Consider the following 23,753-nt stretch of genomic DNA (forward strand, 5'->3'; position numbering starts at 1 on the left):
CACATATCTAACAGTGACCAAGATAACGATTGGGACGGGACATAACTGAATGTGTAGGAGGACACACACACAACCTAGGAGTAAACAGGCATGGTTGTTGGGACATCGGTGGAACCTACTGGCGACCACCATGATAGTTTGAATACCGATTACGAGAATTCCCTGCTAGAGCCACAAGAGCAGTCATTGGCGTCAAACAGGTGTTAAGAATTTTAACTGGGCTTCATAGCTAAGGAGCTACTCGAATAGCTCATCAAAGGTAATAGGGATGTCACGAACTTGCAGAGCATGTGACATATTGCAATAGTCTTGGCTAAGATCATTCAGGACACGAATGGAGAGCTCATCAAAGTCAACTTTGACATTCATAAACGCAAGAACATCAATATTTCTTTTGATGTCCTGCATATAATCAGTGATAGATCTGTTATCCTGTTCAGGGTTGGCAAGATTTTGCCGATGAGTCATAATCCAACCACGTGAGGGAGCAGCATTCTCTCCAACGTCTGCCATGCATTTTTAGATGAAGTTGATGAAGAAATAAACTGCACCAGGGTAGGAGACATCGAACCTATAATAGCATTGAGGAGAAGTTTATCCTGATGGAGCTAGAGAATATGATCAGGATTTGCCTAAGGGAGCGTGGCGTCTGTAGGCATTATCTGCATAGGGGGCAGCGACGTGAGTCATCAATAAAACCTAGTAAGTCAGATCCAAAATAGAAGAGACGTGAACTGCAAGCGCTAGGCAGAGTAATTGTAGGTGGTGAGTTTCAACCCTGAGTATTGACGTTGAGAACCACAAGGACAGAAGGTGAATCAGGATTATTTGTGAGAGATAACCGGCGAGTGATGTCGTCGGCGACAGCCATTGTAGAAGGCAGGTGGTGGGTATTGTGGAGCAATAAAAAAAGATTGCTGTTAAACTTATCGCTCTAATATCATGTTGACGATAAAATTTATGCGCTTTATTAATGATAATATGTGGTATATAAATACCATCACAAGTGTAAAATAGGAAAACACATAAAATAGAAAAACATATAAGATACTAGAAAAAAATAAGTATTTCCTAATAATAATTATTCTCTAATAATTAAGAAATAAATAAGTATTTTTAATAATAATTATTCCCTAATATAGGATGCAATACTTCACCACATAATAATGTTGTGGAATATCTTGATAATTTGATGAATATACTTCGTCATATTGACAAAGTGATAAATGCACAATCTTTAGAAGAAAAGCAAAAGAACAGATTGCGGCTTATAGCAACTATTGAAAGCATTCGATGTTCACTTTGCAAGCATGTACATTAGAGGGCATGATGAGTCTCCATCTTCTAATAATCATGAAAATTTTATTGAGATGATAAAATTTATAGGGAAAATGAATGAGAGTATTGGAAGCATCGTCTTAGTGAAAGCTCCAAAAAATGTATACTTCACCAGATAGTCAGAAATATATCTTAAATATTCTTACCAACCAAGTAAGAACCAAGATTCGTAAAGAAATTGAGGATGCAAAATTTTGTATTTTAGTTGATGAAACCAGAGATACATCCAACAAGGAGCAGATGGCTATTGTATTGAGATTTGTGAATATTGATGGTTTTTCACAAGAGCGATTTTTCGCCATTGTACATGTAACTGATACAACTACTGCAACACTTAAGATAGAAATAGCTGATGCTCTTGGTCATTACGACTTGCATATTCACAATATACGGGGACAAGGATATGATGGTGCTAGCAATATGCATGGTTCTTGGAATGGATTATAAGTTCTTTTTTTGAAACATTGTTCATGTGTATATTATATACATTGTTTCGCTCATCGATTTCAACTAGCATTAACTACAGCCGCTGAAAAAGAGGTATCCATTTGGTTATTCTTTTCAAAATTGAATTCAATTTGTAATCTCATTAATGCATCTTCTAAATGTCATGCTTGTTAGAGTGTATACTAAAAACCTAGCTTTTAGTATAAACATTTATCTAGAAATAAGAATCATATTGGTCAAATGTCTACATTTATGATAAATGAAGTTGCTCAATTAATTTATATTGTAGATAACATGGTGTGTGGTGTCACATACAGAAGATTGTTAGGACCAAAAGTAGCTAGAGGGGTGGGTGAATAGCTCGTCGCGTTCGCTCGGTGCTTGGCGTTGCTCGGCGTTGCTTGGCGTTGCTTGTTTCTTCAAGAATATGCAGCGAAAATACAAAGAAACAATCACACAACGCTAACACGGTTGGTTTACTTGGTATCCACCTCATAAGAGGTGACTAATCCAAGGATCCACACCAACACACACACCCTCCACTAAATAAAACTCTCCTTTATGGTAACTACCAAGGGCGGAGAAGCCCTACAAGACTCAATACAAGAAGAGAGGGAAAGGATACAAGAAATACAAGCTTACAAGCTTACAATGAGTATAAACCCTAACCCTAGCTTCTCTTCTTGGCTTTGATCCGCCTCTTGACTTGGAAAACTTCCAAGATCCTTCAAGAACTGGCGATCTGAGCTTTGTGAGTGCTGTGGAGGAGCTGGCGAGAAATCTGGAGTGAATCGGAGAAGAGATGTCGAAGGAAATGAACGCCTGCGGCCTTTATCGACGCCAACGGTCGGATCCCGATCGATTCGAATGTTCCCAATCGATCGGGGAGGCTTTGGATCGACTCACGGATCGATCCAGAGTGCCTCTGTGCTCTGGGAAAAACGCCTGGATCGATCCACGGATCGATCCAGCGCTTATCGCGCGAAGCAGCCGCGTCCCAATCGATCCACTGATCGATTGGAACATCTGGATCGATCCACGGATCGATCCAGAGGCTCTCTGTTCGCTTAGGAGAAGCCTGGATCGATCCACTGATCGATCCAGCTCCTGGATCGATCCACTGATCGATCCAACACTTGGTTTTTGCCCAAAACCAAGTTCCAAGCCTCTCAAACCAACATCCGGTCAACCTTGACCTGTTGGTTCATCATGCCTAGCATCTGGTCACTCCTTTGACCTGCTAGGACTTCCCACCAAGTGTCTGGTCAATCCCTTTGACCCACTTAGACTTTTCTATTCATGCCAAGTATCGGTCACTCCCTTGACCTACTTGGACTTCCATCAGATGTCTGGTCAATCCCTTTGACCTATCTGTATTTCCTCGTGCCAAGTATCCAGTCAATCCTTTGACCTACTTGGACTTCCCAACACCAGATGTCCGATCATCCTTGATCCATCTGGATTTTCCCTTGCCTGGCTTCACTCACCAGGACTTTCACCTAGCTTCACTCACTAGGGTTTTCCATCTGCCTAGCTTCACTCACTAGGGCTTTCACCTGGCTTCACTCACCAGGACTTTCACCTAGCTTCACTCACTAGGGTTTTCCTTCTGCCTGGCTTCACTCACCAGGACTTTCACCTAGCTTCACTCACTAGGGTTTTCACCTGGTTTCACTCACCAGGACTTTCACCTAGCTTCACTCACTAGGGTTTTCCTTCTGCCTAGTTTCACTCACCAGGACTTTCACCTAGCTTCACTCACTAGGGTTTTCACCTGGTTTCACTCACCAGGACTTTCACCTAGCTTCACTCACTAGGATTTTCACCTGGTTTCACTCACTAGGACTTTCACCTAGCTTCACTCACTAGGGTTTTCCTTCTGCCTAGCTTCACTCACCAGGACTTTCACCTAGCTTCACTCACTAGGGTTTTCACCTAGTTTCACTCACCAGGACTTCACCTAGCTACTAGGGTTTTCCTTCTGCCTGGCTTCACTCACCAGGACTTCCCTGTCAAGTATCCGGTCAACCTTGACCTACTTGACTCTTCTTCAATCAATTTCTTATTGTCAAACATCTAAACTCAAACCAAGACTCAGCTTGGTCACCCAGGTCAACCTTGACCTGAGGGATGTTGCACCAACAATCTCCCCCTTTTTGATGTTTGACAATACCACAATAACACTTACAATACCACATGTAAGTTAGGCTAATCCTACAGCCTCAATCTTCATGCCACTAGGTAATGAACATATAAATTAAGCTCTTCATTCTCCCCCTACGAGGGCACACTCCCTCTAGGTAATGAAAGCCTAACTTACACCCATTCATAGGTCCTTTCATTCTCCCCCTATTGGCACACATCAACCCATCTTTGGGCACACATCAACCCATGCCCTAATTTTGGGTACACATCAACAAATCCATTTGTTGACGACTCTCCCCCTGAAGAGTTACTCATCATTGTTCACAACATCACTCGTTGTGATCAACACGATAATGAAGGTCCCATACCCTTCATTTATCCTTAACTTCTCCCTCAATGTAGACAAATACCCAACCTTGAGCATTATCTAACCACTTGAGTTCCCACTTGAAATAATGAGGATATCCACTCCCCATTTCAAGTTCAAAAGCTCATACATGAGCATTTTCTTTAAAGAAGGTTAACCACCTTCCAAGATTCATGAAAAGTAATTTTTCATGTCTTTAAAGAGTCCCTCCCCCTAAAGACATGGTGGTGACTTCTGTCATTGCACCAACAATGACTTGGAATCCCTAAACCTTTAGGAAACCCAAATTTAGAAGTTTTGAGGTTCAAATACTCAAAATTTGAAACAAACCTCAACCTAAACTTCAATGAAGCCTTCCTTAACAAATCCATCCTTGTTTTCACATGAAAACACCCTTTGTATGTATACAAATGTATTTAAGGGGTTTGGAATGGTTACCTAGACTCAAAGAGGTTCAAAGATGCTGAAATCAAGCCTTCCCAGCTAAAATCAGCAACTTGGATCGATTGGAGTTGGGTTCCAATCGATTGAACCTTTCTGAATCGATCCACTGATCGATTCAGACTACCTGGATCGATCGGCTGATCGATCTAGCGAGCTTCTGCTCGCGGGAGACTTGCCTTCTGAATCGATCCACGGATCGATTCGGGCACTCCAATCGATCCATGGATCGATCGGAGCTCTGATAGTTGCTGAAATTCCATTTCAGTCAACTTCAGAAACCCCTAGAAAATTCTACAAAAATCCAAAAATCATGAAATTTCGTGTAGACATTATTTAGGGCATACTTAATCATGGAAAAATAGCTTTCTATGAAAATACATCATATTTTCAAAGATTGACACAAACTTGAAAACTTGCAAAAATTTTAGTGTTTTTCTTCAAGTTTGTGTCTAACTATTCAATGGTGATTACTATCAAAAGATAGCCTTCACCAAGGTTTTCCAAAAACATTTTAAAAACATTTTCAAAACCAATATCCCATCATGTTCCTTGGGCATAATGCACATGACTTGTACATTAGCTTTCCCAATGATGGGAAAACACATAACTATGTGTTTTGATGAACCTAAAACTCAAAAGAATGCACTAAATCAACATCTTGAGTTTTGTTCATCTTCCTAACATCTCACTTGTATCTAATGTACACTAAAACACGGACAAGTCACCTTATAGTCCTTGTGAGATGTGGGATTTTGATTTTTCCCTAATCTAGGGATCATGCATATCTATCTAGGAATTCTAGAGATATTAGACATCCACCTAGGATGTCACTTGTCAATAATTATTGTTAAATGCCATTCGTCCTTAATTACAAGGAATTAAACTTAATGCATGATTATGTTATGACATACATCAAAAGAAAATAATTTTCAAAAGAAAATATCCTATTACTACATGATGTATGAATGTCATGACATGGTATTTTTGGAGTTTTCATAATAAAACAATGAATTCAAAAATAGACATGATGTCATGGCATATGATGGGCAAACAATCATGGCAATGTTTAGCATAAATAAAATATACCTAGATTACCTATCTAAATATCCTTAATCACTTAGCTAAACTCAAAATATACCACTTGTTTTAACTTAAAATGATACCACTTGTTTTAATTTAAAACATTAAACCTAGATTGCCCTAACTGCTTCAAAGAAATGCCAAAACCTAAATTGACATTTCTTATTTCTCTTGATTTGTTTATGCCACTTAATAATTAAACATATCCTCAAATGTTGGCATATTTCATTTTTCCACAAGAGTAGCACTAAGAAAATACCAAAGTCCCAACTTGGTATTTCTTATATTTTTCTAATTTGTGCCTTTTTAAGATAAAATCAATTTTTCACCAATAGACACATGTTACTCTTTCAAGAAGTAATCAATAGGTCCATTTCATTTTCAAATGTTAACTAAAACCTTGAAAATGCTCCTTGAGTGTCAATTTCCTCAAAGTTGGGTTAACTACCCTTCTAATCGGAGTTGACACTCTCTAACCCATCTATGGGGTAGAGAAGATGCTCCTAGGAACCCAACACCTATTGGTGCTCCTTGGATGCTCTAGGTACTCACTAGGGATAACTTCCCTAGATACCTTCCTAGTGACCTTGTTGGGCTTCTTAGAAGTCTTGGTCACACTTTCTAGGTCAACTCTAGGGATAACCTCCCTTGTGACCTTGTTTGTGACTTTCTTAGACTTCTTAGAAGTCTTAGTCACATTTATTGCAAAAATACTCTTAGGGATGACTTCCCTAGTATTTTTGGCTTGACCACTAGACCTAGGGTTTGTTCCATAACTATATGGAACTCTATGGTAAGAGGGCACATCCTTCTTAGCCTTTGGTTTGTATCCCAAACCTCTATGGCCATTGGATGGCTTTTGTACCCCTAAACCTAGGTTATGCTCATTTTGCCCTAATAGGATATTTTCCATCCTTTTTAGGGTCTTTTCCATTTTATCAAGTCTTGACCTCAAGACTTGATTTTCCATCACTAAGTCCTTAGTTTTTGGTTTTCCATTAAGTTCATGAGCATTTTTTGCGCCTAGGCTTGTAGATACAACCCTTAGAGTTCTTGCCTAGACTTTTACTTACATTCCTAGCCTTAGGTGTAGTAGTTTTAGCATGAAAAGCTATATGTTTTTCTTTAACGCTATCATGCTTTCTATTTTCATGGTAAATAGCATTAAAATGATATAAGTTAGAACTATCATGCTTTTTACCATAATGTAAAGGGGTAGGCTCAATAAATGTTACCTTCTTCTTTACCTTGGAGGCTCCCCCTTGACGAATGCCTCCTTGAGCCTTGACCATCTTCTTCCCCTTGGGGCATTGACTTCGGTAATGCCCTTTTTGGTTGCAAGAAAAGCACACAATGTGCTCCTTGCTCCTTTTTATTCCGGGGATGGTCTCCTTGGGCTTCTCCTTACCCTTTTGTGCCACTTGGCCCTTCTTCTTGGCCAAGTTGGGACACTTGCTCTTGTAGTGCCCATGTTCCCTACATTCAAAGCATATAATATGATTTTTATTATTAATTAAAATATTTATACCTTTGCTTGTAGGGGTGGCAGCTTTTCCTTTGGATCCGGAGGTAGAAGCTTCCTCTTGATCGAACCTTGATTCCCCTCCATTTGATTTTTCTTGACTTGTGGAGGTAGAAGCTTCTTCCTCCCCTTCTTCTCTTGACCCGGATGTAGAAGCTTCTCCTTCTTCTTGATCCGGTGACACCAAGAATTGCTCCCCCTCAATCCTAGAGGTGGAGGCTTCATCATCTTGAATATGAAACAAGGAGTATGCTCCCTCCTTGTTCCCTTCGTTGCATTCCCTTGAGGATGAAGCTTCTTGGATTTCTTCTTCTTCGGAGGTTGAGCATCTCTCAACCTTGGAGTCCTCCTCTTGATCTTGCTCCAAAGAGTCACCCTCTCCGGATTCTTCATGATCTTGTACAGTGGAGGGGATCTCTTCATGAAGCTTGGCCAATTTGCTCCATAGTTCCTTTGCATCTTCAAATTCTCCAATTTTGCAAAGGATGGTGCTTGGCAATAAATTGACCAAGAGCTTGGTAACTTTTTCATTGGCCTCGCACCTCTGGACTTGCTCTTGGTTCCACTTGCTCCTCTTGAGAACTTTACCCTTTGAATTTCTTGGAGTCTTAAAACCTTCCATTAGAGCAAACCATTGCTCTATCTCCATCATAAGAAAATTTTCGATTCTTGATTTCCAAGAATCGAAACTCGTAGAAGTGTATGGTGGAGCCACCCTTGTGTCAAATCCAAGTCCATCTTGGAATTGCATCTTGAAGTTGAGCTTGATAAAGTCTTGAACTTGAAGAATTTGCTCCAACTTCTTCACCCTCTAGCTTTTCTTGTTACGCTTGACCCTTCCGGTGATGATTCCGGTGAAGAGCGGCCTCGCTCTGATACCACTTGTTAGGACCAAAAGTAGCTAGAGGGGGGGTGAATAGCTCGTCGCGTTCGCTCGGTGCTTGGCGTTGCTCGGCGTTGCTTGGCGTTGCTTGTTTCTTCAAGAATATGCAGCGGAAATACAAAGAAACAATCACACAACGCTAACACGGTTGGTTTACTTGGTATCCACCTCACAAGAGGTGACTAATCCAAGGATCCACACCAACACACACCCTCCACTAAATAAAACTCTCCTTTATGGTAACTACCAAGGGCGGAGAAGCCCTACAAGACTCAATACAAGAAGAGAGGGAAAGGATACAAGAAATACAAGCTTACAAGCTTACAATGAGTATAAACCCTAACCCTAGCTTCTCTTCTTGACTTTGATCCGCCTCTTGACTTGGAAAACTTCCAAGATCCTTCAAGAACTGGCGATCTGAGCTTTGTGAGTGCTGTGGAGGAGCTGGCGAGAAATCTGGAGTGAATCGGAGAAGAGATGTGAAGGAAATGAACGCCTGCGGCCTTTATCGACGCCAACGGTCGGATCCCGATCGATTCGAATGTTCCCAATCGATCGGGAGGCTTTGGATCGACTCACGGATCGATCCAGTGCGCTTCTAAAGCCTCGGATCGATCCACGGATCGATCCGGCGCTTATCGCGCGCCGCGTCCCAATCGATCCACGATCGATTGAACATCTGGATCGATCCACGGATCGATCCGAGTCTCTGCTTGGAAAAGTCGGATCGATCCACCGATCGATCCAGCCTCTGAATCGATCCATCGATCGATCCAACACTTGGTTTTGCCCAAAACCAAGTTCCAAGCCTCTCAAACCAACATCCGGTCAACCTTGACTGTTGGTACATCATGCCTAGCATCCGGTCACTCCTTTGACCTGCTAGGACTTCCCACCAAGTGTCTGGTCAATCCTTTGACCCACTTAGACTTTTCTATTCATGCCAAGTATCCGGTCACTCTCTTGACCTACTTGGACTTCCATCAGATGTCTGGTCAATCCCTTTGACTTATCTGTATTTCCTCGTGCCAAGTATCCAGTCAATCCTTTGACCTACTTGGACTTCCCAACACCAGATGTCCGATCATCCTTGATCCATCTGGATTTTCCCTTGCCTGGCTTCACTCACCAGGACTTTCACCTAGCTTCACTCACTAGGGTTTTCCATCTGCCTAGCTTCACTCACTAGGGCTTTCACCTGGCTTCACTCACCAGGACTTTCACCTAGCTTCACTCACTAGGGTTTTCCTTCTGCCTGGCTTCACTCACCAGGACTTTCACCTAGCTTCACTCACTAGGGTTTTCACCTGGTTTCACTCACCAGGACTTTCACCTAGCTTCACTCACTAGGGTTTTCCTTCTGCCTAGCTTCACTCACCAGGACTTTCACCTAGCTTCACTCACTAGGGTTTTCACTTGGTTTCACTCACCAAGACTTTCACCTAGCTTCACTCACTAGGGTTTTCACCTGGTTTCACTCACTAGGACTTTCACCTAGCTTCACTCACTAGGGTTTTCCTTCTGCCTAGCTTCACTCACCAGGACTTTCACCTACCTTCACTCACTAGGGTTTTCACCTGGTTTCACTCACCAGGACTTTCACCTAGCTTCACTCACTAGGGTTTTCCTTCTGCCTGGCTTCACTCACCAGGACTTCCCTGTCAAGTATCCGGTCAACCTTGACCTACTTGACTCTTCTTCAATCAATTTCTTATTGTCAAACATCTAAACTCAAACCAAGACTCAGCTTGGTCACCCAGGTCAACCTTGACCTGAGGGATGTTGCACCAACAAAGATCATGTTATCGGTTCCTTATAAATTATAAACAGTAGCTCACGACCAAGATGGAAAGGAACAAACCATTGGAAGGTCGTAGTGTAATTAGGTATTAGTTTATCTTAACTATATAATTTCACTAGTACACTTAGAGTGTATTGAGTAGGACCATTTGAAGTCGTTCCTTTTATACTGACTTTATAAAGGAACAAAGACCTCAGTTATTAAGGAAGTGTGTGCTCTTAATCCTAATATAATAACAAGCACATATATTTGATATTTATTTCTTTAATTTATCAATGGGTGAGATTTAGTTCGATAAATCAATAAACCCGATAAGTTGGGAAATGATATCACTTATAGTGTGTGTTGTTGATTATAGAAGGAAACTGTGTCCTAGTGATCTAGGTTAAGAATGCCCCCAAGAGGAGCTCATAAGGATTGTCATGTTAAACCCTGCAGGTGGACTTAGTCCGACATGACGATGAAGTTGAGTGGTACTACTCTTAGAGCTAGATATTAATTAAGCGAGTTGTCAGTAACTTACTTAATTAGTGGACATTTGTTATCTTAAACACAGGGAGACTAACACACTCATAATAAGAAGGAGCCCAAAATGTAATTTGGGATTGGTGCGGTAGTTCAATAATAGTTCTTTAGTGGAATGAATTATTATTGATGAAATTAAGTTGTGTGTTCGGGGCGAACACGAGATGCTTAATTTCATCGGAGACCAAAACCAATTCCTCCTCTCGGTCCTATCGTAGCCTCTAGTATATAGAGATTTATACCCACCGCATACCCACCTTCTTACCCATCCAATGGGGCCGGCCAAGCTAGCTTGGAACCCAAGCTAGGGCCGGCCAAGACCAAGTGGATGAGCCATGTAGGTGGCCGGCCAAAGCTTGGGTCCCAAGCTTAGGTGGCCGACCACTAGAATATTAAAAGGATTTTTATTAAAATTATTTCTTATGTGGATATCATGATTTTAAAAGAGAGTTTAAAAATTAAAAATGTCCTTTTATAGTTTTCTACAAAAGATTAAGAGAAGAGATTAATCTCTTTCCTTATTTGTAGTTTAAAAGGATGGTTTTAATTTTTGGTAAAAACTTTCCTTATTTGTAAATCATCTACATGTTTAAAAGAGAGTTTAAAATTTGAAATCTTTCCTTATTTGTTGATTAAAGGAGGATTTTAAATTTTAAGAAAACTTTCCTTATTAACCATGTTCATGATTTAAAAGAAAGTTTAAAAATTAATAATTCTCTTTTATTAGTTTCTACAAAAGATTGAGAAAAGATTTGATATCTTTCCTTATTTGTAGATTAAAAGAGATTTTAATTTTTAGAGATAACTTTCTTTTTATCCACATGTTTAAAAGAAAGATTTTAATTTATTAAATTTTCTTTTTTATAAACCAATCATGAAGGGATAAAAATTATTGAGAAATTTTTATAAATTTCCGGAAGCAAATAAGGAAGTTTTAATTGGTGTTTAAAATTTTATTTGCTTGGAGATTTCTTGGTGTGGCCGACCATTGCAAAATTGAAAATAAAAATTGTTTTTAATTAAATAAATTTTCCTTTTCAATGGCAAAAGAATTAAGGAAGTTTTTATTAAATTTTCCTTATTTGCCAAGACCAAGGATTATAAAAGAGGGGTAGAGGAGGCTTCAAGATGAATAACTCTATTATTTTTCTCTCTCTTTTCTTCCTTGGGTGTGGCCGGCCCTTTTCTTTCCTCTCCTCTCCTTTGTGTGGCCGAAACCTTCTCATGGTGGAGATAGCTTTGGTGGCCGGAACTAAGAAGGAGAAGAAGGAGAGAAAAGAAGCCTCTTTTCTAGCATCCCTTGGAGCATGGTGGTGGTGGCCGAACCTCTTCATCCTAGAAGATGTTTTGATGGCCGAAACTTGCAAGGAAGAAAAAGGTGATTGGTTGTTTCTCATCTCGGAAGATCGTTGCCCACACAACGTCCGAGGTTAGAAGAGGAATACGGTAGAAGATCAAGAGGTCTTTCTAAAAGGTATAACTAGTAATTTTTCTTTCCGCATCATACTAGTTATTTTGGGAAATAATACCAAATACAAGAGGCTTACGATTCTAGTATTTCGAATATGTTTTTCGATGTTGTGTTCTTTTGTTTTATTTATCCTTGTGATTTGATTGTTCTTTTCGGTTAACCTAAAGTTATTTTAGGAAATTAAATATTAGCTTTCCATAAAAGGTTTTGTCTAGTCGGTGGTAGTTGCTCCCATATCCAAGAAGGCCATGTGCCTCGCCACGTTAGTACTAGGAACCAATTATGGAAATTAATATTTAATGGAATTAATAACTTAAGGTGACTTGGGTCGAACGTGTTAAGTTCCGCAGGAGATCCAAGTCAAAACCTAAAAGAACAAATAGATTAAGTTTTGGATCAAACGTGTTAAGTTCCGCAGGCGATCCAAAATTTAATTTAAAAGAACACATGGTAGCTAGGAAAAGGTTCAGACCTTTGTACAAAATTTTTGTACAGTGGAACCTCTAGGTTTTCCGAGTAGCAACCAACAATGCTGAGCTACATTCTGGTCAAAGAATTGAAGTTACACACATGATAGCTACAGTGAACGTGATACCGGTAAAGGATGTAATTAAATTAGTAATTTACTATGACCTGGAAAGACTCGCTGGAGTTCTAATTTTGACTCAATTTGTTGCATGATTGATATGTATAACTCTGTAATTACCGTGTTTGAAAAGATGGTGGTTGATGGGTCTTCTAACTCCATCTGTGGTGAAGCTAGTGGTTTGTTGATTGCAATGAAGACTTTTGATTTCACATTCATATTACACTTGATGCACAAGATAATGGGGATAACAAATCTGCTTTGTCCAGCATTGCGAAATCTCTAGATATTTTAAATGCAATGAACTCTGTTTCAACTACTAAAACTTTCCTTCATACTTTGAGAGAAGAAGGTTTTGTTATTCTACTTAGTCATGTGAAAGAAGTTTGTGCTAAATATAACATTGAGATACCCCATATGGAAGCTCATTATAAATCTACTATAGGTTGTTCTTGTCAATAAAATGACTCAATTACAGTTGAACACTACTATTGATTTGATGTATTTGTTGCTGCAATAGATTTTCAAATTGAAGAACTTAATAGTAGATTCAAGGATGAGACAGTCGAACTTCTTAAGCTTAGTTGTGCTTTGGAACTTAAAGAAAATTTCCAGCTTCTTAATGTTGATCACAATTATTGACTTGCTAAGAAATTATATCCTTTTGATTTTGATGCACAAGATTTGCACCACTTGAGAATGTAATTGAATCATTATAAGTTTAATGGTATTTGCCATGAAAGATTTCAAAATTTATCAACTATTTCTGAATTATGTCGAAGATTAGTTGAAACAAATAAGTCGGGAACCTACAATTTGATTGATAGGTGATTTTTTTCTCATTTGTTATAGTTTATACATTATAATTATATCATTAACTTATATATTAAATCTAATATATTTATTTAATCGACAGATTAATTCACCTTGTTTTAACTCTTTCTGTTTCTACAACAACAATGGAACAAGCATTTTCACCTATGAAACTTGTTAAAACAACACTTCGTAACAAGATGAAAAAAGAGTTTTTAGTAGATTCTATGGTCATCTACATTGAACGGGAGTTGGTTGAAAAAATTGATAATGATATAATAATTAATGACTTTGTTTCTAAGAAAAATCGAAGAACACAATTTCAATAGCATTTTTTGCGTATGCTTTAATTTTGAATGTATTGAATATTAGATACTATTGTTCTATAGTTTTGAAAAATTAATAATCATTTTTTATTTATATTTTTGAATTAATTAATTTATTATATCTCGACGATCATCCCCAGATAAATTTAGATTCTGGCTACACCACTAATTTTTTATGTTATTGGTTATTTATGTAAGTGTGGATCATAATTAATAGACCAAAATGCTAGAGGGGGTGAATAAGATCATAATTTGCATATAAGATTTTTTGCTTTCTCTAGCACTTTTACAATTCCAAATAAACTCATTAGTGGTTCACAAGATGCTTGTGTGTTTTTTGTTTTTGTTAAAAGAGCATAGAGGAATAACAAACTAGATTCATTAGATGGATACTGGTCATAATTTTATTATGAAAATCTCATTTGGATGAGGCAAAGAAGTCTGATACAGATTGTATATCTTTTTACAAGATGTAGAAGTTTAACTACTAGTAGAAGATATTTATTGAGTTTGTACAAGAAGTCATCTGACAACACTCGGTTGCGCTTATCTTAGCCACATGATGCTGAAAATCAAGTATGCTTTTTGTGCACTATTATCAAAAGGAAACATACCCATTGTCCAACAGTAAACCAACAAATACTTTTTGAATCCATCTAGATGTTTTTAGCGACTGCAAGAACACACATGAAACTTAAACTCAGAGAACTCATTTATTTAGTGTGGTCAACGTAGCACGTTTAGAGATTCGGAGGTCTGAAAAGGTCGGAGAAGGATAATGTGAGACATCCGAGAGATCCTAGTACGAGGAGCACTAAGGCGGTGTTGGAGCATCTCTTGAGCATTGACTTGGTGCAGCCAAGTTGGTAGCTCGATCGCTCGAAATCTATAGAGATTGGAGAAGGTTGCATGAGACATACCGAGGGGCATATGACCAAATAGAGTGATAGAGGGGGGGGGGGGGGGAATATTGTTTGCACTTTTTTGCTTTTGTGTTCATTCTTATCTATCATGTTAGTACGCAATGAAATAGTAAAATAAACAATAAAACATAAGAACAAGGGACACACTAGATTTACATGGTTCATATCCCCAGGGTGCTACATCCAAGGCTATGCATAGAGAGGCGTCTGCCCATTAGTTTCTTTCTCCATTCTGGAAACCTTCCAACGGAAGAGAAACCTCTTACAACTTTGTCAAACACACAAGCAGAACAAATAAAGATAAAAGGAAACAATGATGTCGATCTAGTCTAGAAGCTCTGAATGCAACACACTCCTCCTAGCGCTTCCCCGATCACACGAACTAAACTTTAAGAGTCTTTTTTAGCACTGAATAGAGAAGATTTACTGTGAATTATTGTTTTGAGTCGCGCAGTCGAACTATTTTTATTGACATTTCTTGGTTGATCGAAACCCATATCTAGTCGATCGCCAGCTTAATCTGCTGTTTAAATAGTAATGGTTGATCGATCATATCCATGCCAACTTCTCGTCCAAGTTCGTTTGTCGATCAGATCAATATTCGGCTTAATCGGTGCTCGATCAACATGAACAGTCAACCGATCAACAAGAACGATTGACCGATCATATCCGTAATCTTATCTCTACCACACAGTATACACTTATTATCCATGACATGTCATCTGCCATGTCTGTAAACCTTACTTATCTATCATTGCATCAACATCTTTTGATTGTGTTGTCGTCCGGTTGATTGATCATGCTGGTCTGGTCGACTAGAACTTTGGGTAGATTGAAATCATTGTTTCGGTCGCCCGAACCTCTTTGCTTGGAATTCACTCCAAAATTATTCATTGCTAAGCATCCGGTCATCGTTAATCTGCTTGGACTTTCCACTTACCTAACATCCGATGCTCTTAACCTATTAGGATTATTCCTTTGTCAAAAATCTAGTCAACCTTGACCTACCATGGCTTTTTTCCTCGCTAGACATCTAGTGACCTATCTGGACTTTCCCTTGTCAAACATTTGGTCAACGTTGACTTATCTAAACTTTTCCTTTGCCAAGCATCCGATTAACTTTGACTTGTTTGGACTTTCCTTTTCTCCCTTGCCTAAGTCAACTGACGTAGGATAAAATAACGATTATCCTACTAGTCCATTTGGTTCGAACATGAATGTTGGAAAAAATCTTCTAAAACCTGTTGATTCTGAAGAATGTCAGGAAATAGGAAAAGGAAAATAAACGACACAGTCAAAAATATTACTCATCCACTAACTAACTCTAACATCAACTGAATAATTATTTAAATAGACCCAAAATCTTAAGACACAAAAGACGAAAAATAACTCTAACAGAAAAAAAAAATTAATAAAAAAGAAAAAAATATTTGAATCCTCCTGCATTAGTCGCCCTGAGTTGAAAAGAACTTGTCTTCGAATTTTAAAATAGTATTCGGTGGTAACCTAGGAGAAAGATCCTCTGGCATCAACTTAGCAATTCTCTATTGTGGATAGATACGTGCTAGATATAAATTAACATGTTTGGCTATAAAACAATATGTAGCAAATGCTCTTGTTATCTCTGTTGATGTATTAGAATCACAATATTAAATTTCTTTAGTGATCAAAAAGTCAAGAACCGGAACAATGTTCCTATTATTGTAAGCAACTATATTCCATAGCTTCTCTATCTCATTAGGAAGTTGAATTGTTTACTGATGGTATGTTCATTCAAGAGTCTTTTTACTTCTGGCTCTGCTTCAAATTCCGAAATTGAAGTTATGTCAAGATTCTCTAAAGCAGTGCTAGATATAGATGCCACATTATTAGTGAGAGCAGACTTTGTGGCTTATTGTTATATTACTCATGATTTCTCGTATCCGACTCATTGATTATAGAAACATCATCTAAAGCTAGGGCTGCTTCCAAGTTTCTTGCTAGTAACTTTGATGGAAAAAATCCAGAAAATGCACCATAACTAGAACTACCAAAGCTCAGATGGGTACAATCTGCATTAGTAACCTTCAGATGGTTAGGAATAAGTACTGCAAGGCCAACCTCAGCAGCTTTTGTGTTGATTTCCTCATGCATGCTTAATTACATCAAAGTTGCCCAGTTGAAGAAATTCTCACACTATCCTCAACTTCATGATGATCAAATTCAAATCTTCAGATTGGTAAACATCTATACTCTTTGAATGTGAACCATCTATGTAGCATCAACATCTATCTTCCTCTCTGTTACAGGAATATATTTGACATGCTGAGGTTTATCATTAGGTCTTGGAAATCTTTCAAACGTGGATCTATATGCAAGTCAAAACCAACAATTACCATACTAGGTGCCGCTAATGCTGATGGGTTGGCATAAACTGCGGAGGCACCAAATATATCTATAAAATTTTAAACACTTTCTGTAAGTTGCTCATCACATATGTATCATCTGTCAGTAGAAATATGTTGATTTTCTGAAGTTCTGAGTCTATGATTAATATATGAAATATAAGTAGATTTTTTAAAAGAGTTTAATTTCTCCTTTGCTTTTGATGGCAAAATTGAAGCTGGGATTTATTTTGCATTGTGATGTGGTCCATTTGATGTTGCTGCATTTTCAAACATGTAAGGTTTTCCACTTGCAGTGGCAAGCATGCTTGGATGTGTCCCTTGAGGTCTACTGATCTTGACAATATCAATCATGGAATGATGTGTTAACTTCCCCAACCAATTGTTTTAGAGGCCAGATGAAGATTGAATGGGTGTTGAAATTACATCAGCAAAGTTGGTTGCATGTAGTGGAATTCCTATGGAAGCAGAACTGCATTGAATTGTTGGTCTTTTTATAGGGTTGTTTGTACTGTTGCAGATTCTACAACTGACAAAATAGGAGCAATATTACTACCATTTTCTTTCCTATTGATGGGTTGCCTTTACCGACACCATAATCTGTTAAAGTGGACTGGGAATATTTACTATGACATCCACAGTCACTGCCAGCCCTAGATTCATGACTTGAATTGATGTTCACAGTTCGGGACCTGAATTCCGGTGGTTCTCTAATTTCCTTTTTCTTGTCATGCTTGCTCTTTACGTCATGAAAAGTATCTTTCATTTTTTTCTTTATCTTCTCCCAATTGATGATCTCAGCCTTGTCTTATTTCTCTAGTGACACCACAACTATTCCTTCCATGTGGATGCTTAGCCTCTGAATTTGATGACAATTAATTTTACTTTCACACGATTAAATACTTCTTTACAATAAAAAGTCCTCTCCGCTTCGTTAAGCCAAACAATGAATTTCTCGGTCTGTAGAACACTAGAAAATATGAAAAGATCAACAACAAAAGTGATATCTCCATATCGCTCCTCTCGACCATGACTTTCGTGATTACAATAGGAGTTTTCAAAAGTAGAAACAGAATTAAGATAAGGGAACTTATGACCTTTAAGATCTCGCGCCACTAGACGCTAAGTTAATCCTATGAGTTATCTTTATAGATTTTCAAGTATCTCATCGTGGGTACTACGATCATGGTCCTAGACTTCCTCAGCCATAATCTATCTATCATAACCATAATCATGACCATGATGACTATTCATGAGATCTAAAAACTTTGATACCAAGACGAGATATGATTGAGGGCTGAAGTTATGCTACAAGGGAAAAAATCTTTAGTGAGCTATGAGTGTTGAGTGACCTATACCCATGAGGACAAGGGTAGAATTCAACATAAGTAAACTCACCTTTAGAGGTGGATGCAGTTAAGGTCAATAGTCAATTGATGACTAGGAATCCAATACTCCAAATGGATTCGGGGTATAAGTGTTGACTAGTTTATTGATGATGGACATCAATTAATTGATAATGGAGTTGGATGATGAAATCGGGAATCGACTATTAACTAAATCTTAAAATTATGAAAACATAAGTTTGTGGTTTGAAGCAATCGACGGATATGAATTCAAGTTGTCTAGAGGAATAGCCGACTGGTGTAGTTGACTAGGTCTAAGGAGTCAACTATTTGAGTAGTTATATTCATGATTGAGTTGATTGGGTAATCAACTAATGACAATAATCTATTGACGGTAAGTAAACAATCGACTATTTATTGACGTGGAAAAAAAAGGAGTTGTTGTTGCATGATGATAATTAGATAGCGAGGACTAGTTGACTTATGGTGATATACTAGTTGACTGTTAGGTGACAAATAATGAGAAACATTGGAGATTGAAGGTTATAAAAGGGGGGCTCGGTGGAGACTTAAAGATTGGTGAAAACTCTTATTAGAGCTTCTGTCTCCAAAGTTTCTTGTAATCCATTGTAAAACTCTTGAGCTTGTAAAAAGTTTATTCACCTCTAGTAATTGATAGAGAAGGAGAAAATTAGTAGCTTTCTATTAGTGATTGGGTAATCACCTTTTAGTATGTTTGCAGTTATGTTCATTTAATTTTTGTTATGCTAATCTATGACCTTGCTAATATAATTAACAAGAGTAATCGAAAATTGTACTTGGATGCTACAATTGCTATTTATCCCCTCCAGTTGGGTTTTCCAATTATATCACTATCTTCAGAGGTAAAACTTTACTAAGGTGAAACTTAAAGTTAGTGGAGGCACTAACATGCAAATTAAACCTTATTCATATCTGAAGGGAGAGATCAGGTTCAAAATTGGACTTATGGCCTTATTAGAATTTCATAAAAGTTTATGAATTCTTGAAATCATATATTGCTGGTGCAATCACTAAGGGAAAGAATCTTAGATTTTGGAAGAAAAAGTATACTTTAAGGGGAAGATCTATGTTAAAGGTATATGAATAACCCAAGGTTAGGGGAGATATGCTTAAGAAAAATAATTTCTAAGATTACGAGGACTTAGAAAAAAGGTTGGAATAAGGGGGAGGTGCCCACATTGGTTGAATGAAAGCTAAATACCTCAAATGGGATAAGTGATACATCCAACTTAAGAAAAATTCAAGGTTGAGTTTTTAAATCTTTTAGGAACCATTGCAGGATGTATCCCTTTTTGATGTATGTTAAAGGAGGGAAGTGAAGAGTTTATGTTAGAAAGCATCACATATACAGGTGAAGAAGTGAAGGGTTCAAGTTAGAACCATCACAAATAGTAACGCTATGAATTAGTAGGAAACCGTTATAGAAGTATTATTTATCCTTGTTTATGATCATGTTGCTTTATACTATTTATCTTGTTATGATCATATTTATTTAAAAATATTTTTATGAAGGTCTATCTTAAACAGTTGCCAAAATTAAAAAGAGAGAGATTGCTGGTGTAATTATTCTCTAGCATATGTTTACATGTGATTTTGATGTTAGAGCAATGTTTAATTATACAATATAGTTTATTGCGCATATGTGCCAAGTGTGTAGGTGCCGATAAACTTGACATAAGTTGCAGTTGTAATAACAAAAGTCAAGGAAGGCTATGGGCATAATGGAAGTCCAAGTAGGTGTTTAGTATGAAAAAGTCCATGTGGACACTTTGTACAAGAAAATCTTGGTCGGTCAACAAAGACTAGATGAGAGGCACGTTGAGGAAGTCTTAGCATGTTGAGGTCAACCAAATGTTAGGCAACATAAAAAGTCTCAATGGGTTAATGAGCACCATATGCTAGGTATAGAAAGCAAGTCTTAGAGATGAGGAGCTTCTTGGCATAGAAGGAGTTCCAGAGGTTTGGAAAGCCTCTTACAATATTAATTCAACAAGAAGGGTTTGTACCTTATGGAGCAAATGAACTAAAAAAGTAGGCATGTACACAAACTTAAAGTGACTTGAGATGATTTGTTACTCGACTGACTGAAAGTATTAGTTAACTGGAGTGCAATCGATTGAACTATTTTTTTGTTTGTTTCAGCCAGAAGATGCAGTTGACTCACCAGTTGACTGATAATCCAAATAGTCAAGTGATAATCCAATACTAGCAAAATTTATTGTTAAAGCTGGAGATCGAATCAAAGAACCATTAAATTAAGTCAACTATTGGTTAATAATGACTAATCAGTTGATGATTACTTGAAAAGGCTTATTCAAAGAGAGAATAAATTTGATGGCTAGACTATAAATAAGGGCTCAAAATATTCAAGAATGCGTAGAGAAAGGCCTAAAGCTAAATTTGTTGCTCTCTAAGTGCTATAAGTTTCCTACTTCAATTTTCTTTATAAGAGTGCTTTTATAGAAAACCTTTGTACTTTAATTTTCATTTTTGTAAGAGAATGTAAGAAGGTTTCTCCACCTTCAACTGCCGACTAAGAAGGAGAAAGAGTTTGCATTTCTTATTCTTTTTCTTGGCTTACAATATAGAGTTGTTTTTATAGAGTAATCAAATTTAATTTGATATTCACCGCCCCCTCTACCCTCTCATATGATCCTTAAGAGAATACCCTTGAGATACCTCAAGATCCTCTTAATGACAACCAAATGTACACACACATTATTGGGTAATATTCCACAATCTAATTTCTAAATTAAAATTATAGAAAACAACTTAGACTTATCTATTGAGATAACTTGAACTGATAATCTTAAGCTATCAGGCTAGACTGGTTAGACCAATCTGTTGGCTTGACTAAGCTCTTGTCAGACATCGTTGGCCTAAAGTCGAGTGCTCTCAATTGGTCCTGAGTGCAATGAGTTTCAAGCAGCCCGAGTATTTCCTGAGCCTGAGTGGGAAGCTGAATGTTGCTCGAGTGGATTGTTGAGTGTTGAATTGGGACGCCAAATGCTCCCGAGTGGAATGTCGAGTGCTCCCGCCAAGTGTCGAGTTGGGAAATAGCGTGTCAAGTTGGAACGCCAAGTTCCGAGTTGGGAGGTCAAGAGTCGAGTCAGCCAAGTTGTCGATTTCGAATACTGAGCTCGTCGAGTGTTGGACCGAAAGCGCTAGAGGGGGGGGGGGGTTGGATAGTGCTTGCGACTTTCATATTTTTAGAAAATACTAGCGTAAAAAGTAAGTGTAGCAGAATAAAGAAAGAGACGAAAAAATAATGCTAACATGACCAAGATTTACTTGGTTCGGAGCTTGTGGCGACTCTTACTCTAAGGCTCGCACGTGAGAGTATTTACCGAAGCAACGCACAGAAGCGGAAGATGCTTTGAATGATATGTTCAAGCTGTTGATCGAAGCCTCCTTTTATAGCCCCATCTGGGCGCTTGGACTATGCTGACGTGGTGAGTTCTCGTCGAAACTTCATCCTTAAATTTATCCATTTCCGCCTGTGGACCGCCGATGTGGGTTGGCTAGTCGTCGCACTCCAGCTCAGCATGTCAATGAAATTTTGACCGTCCGGGCGCTTGGCTAGACACCCGTGTGGGTGTTTCGTATATAAAGCATAAAAAGTTTTGACAACCTTTGAACTGTTCGATCTCGATTTTGAGTTTCGCTAAAACTCTAGGTCGAATTAACACAACTTTTACTCAGTGTTTAAGACATCAGGACTTCATGCCAAGACTTTGCCCAGTCATCCGGATCAAGACTTAATTGCCTAACCGAAACTAGATGAACTGAGTCAACTAAGTTCAATTCAATCCTGGCATTGAATCTACATTCCTCTTAAGGGCTCACATGTGAAAGAGAATCTCTCCTACACATGTTCACAACTTAAATGGTTGTGATTCAATATAAACCAACTTTCAAACCATTCATTCCCCAATGTGGGACTAAATTTCCATACACATAGGAGACCCTTCTTCCATCCACCTTTTTTTTTCATTCAAATTTCCAACACATGTTTACCACAAATAAAATATTATGTCTACTTGAGTAGACTCCTTGACACTCCTTATAGAACTTAGGGTTTGCTTCTTTGCCCTCTAAGTCATGATCTATTCTTAGTACTAGTAGTCATTGAAGTTGACAACTCCTAAGCGCTATTCATCCTAAACTTCTTAATGATTTCTTTTGTGTATTTGGTTAAAAAAAAAACAAAAAAAATCTATTTGTCATCTCCTAAAATCTTTGGAAGTGAGAAAGGTTGAGTCTTTTATACCAAACCTGAAGATCTTATTTCAAATTTTACAATATTTCTTCAGCTTGTATACATGATTTAGAAAGTTGATATTTTTACACTCGGTGATTACTTTATATTAGAGGTGTCAATTTAGGTGGATCAGATGAGTTCAAGTTTGATTAAAGCAAGAATATTATAAAAAGATTTCAACCCGAACTTGATCCGAATTCAAACTCAATCCGAAAATCCTAAATTGAACTCGGATAATCCGACCAATTTGAATAACCTATCCAACCTAAAATTTTTATCTCAATATTTTATTATTGTTATATTAACATTCTGCTATTGGTGTACACAAAATATTTTAATTTTTAAAATAAAATTTGATTTAATCTCTAAAAGTCCCTAAATCCTAAATTCAAGTCAATTCGGGTAACCCGAATCCAACCTGAATTCAATCTGAACCTAAATCAACCCAAAACCTCCCAACCTGAATATGAAAATCCTGAATCCGAACCTGATATTCTTCGGGTCGACTCAGGCCGGATTGATGGGTCAGGTCCATTTTTGACATCCCTATTTTACATAAAACTCTTCCTTAACAAACTCATTTAAAAAAATATTAATTTACATCCACTTAAAATAATTAGAATCTCGGGTGAGCAATATTAGTAGCATACAAATGGATTCAAACGAGTTAGACGTGCAAAAGTCATCATAATTCAATCTCACAACTTGATTAAATTCTTAGTTATAAGTTTACCCTTCTATATTAATTTATAATTGAATATATTACATCTGGAGAGTTTGAAAAATTTATGATGCTAGGTCGTTAGTTAATGCTCATATGTACTTTCTGATTTATCCTGATGGTTAATGAGAAATTTTTATAGGACTGGACTGGTAACTTCTAAGATTAATCGGATGGTAATAACTGAATACTTGAATTATAAAAAAAAATAGATCTGAGTTCTATCGAATTAAGTCAACTCACTTATTGTTGCCTAAGTGTCCAAGTATTTTTACCTTTCATTCAATTTAGTTTCATAAAGATTTTCCATCAGCCCCCGCTCCGAAAA

Source organism: Zingiber officinale, chromosome 8A (assembly GCF_018446385.1).
Source record: "Zingiber officinale cultivar Zhangliang chromosome 8A, Zo_v1.1, whole genome shotgun sequence".
In the NCBI taxonomy this organism is placed as follows: domain Eukaryota; kingdom Viridiplantae; phylum Streptophyta; class Magnoliopsida; order Zingiberales; family Zingiberaceae; genus Zingiber; species Zingiber officinale.